General features: G+C 39.0%; 1 protein-coding gene across 1 annotated transcript in view; it reads left to right on the top strand.

The window, feature by feature from the left end:
- LOC141509564 (rho GTPase-activating protein 35-like) overlaps positions 1 to 241 on the top strand; it is an 88416-nt gene that overhangs the window by 33923 nt on the left and 54252 nt on the right.

Genomic DNA, 241 nt, shown 5'->3' with positions numbered 1-241 from the left:
GTAAGTGTCTCCTCAGACCGGGTCCTATGCAGAAGTCAAGCACAATCTAATAGGAGAGATGGGGTGCAGACATTTACATTAACTATTTACAGAATAAATAGGAGATAATTCTACTGCTTGTAAAGACCTGAGTTAAAAACTGGCCTCTTGGCTTCCTAGTTCCTAATCTCCTTCATTTCTTCCTCTATATCATGGCAATAAAAGGATTGATTTCCAGGACTCAAGTGAGGATAAAATGAAG

This window comes from Macrotis lagotis, chromosome 1 (assembly GCF_037893015.1).
Source record: "Macrotis lagotis isolate mMagLag1 chromosome 1, bilby.v1.9.chrom.fasta, whole genome shotgun sequence".
NCBI classification, from domain to species: domain Eukaryota; kingdom Metazoa; phylum Chordata; class Mammalia; order Peramelemorphia; family Peramelidae; genus Macrotis; species Macrotis lagotis.
This window is presented reverse-complemented; position numbering and strand designations above follow the sequence as displayed.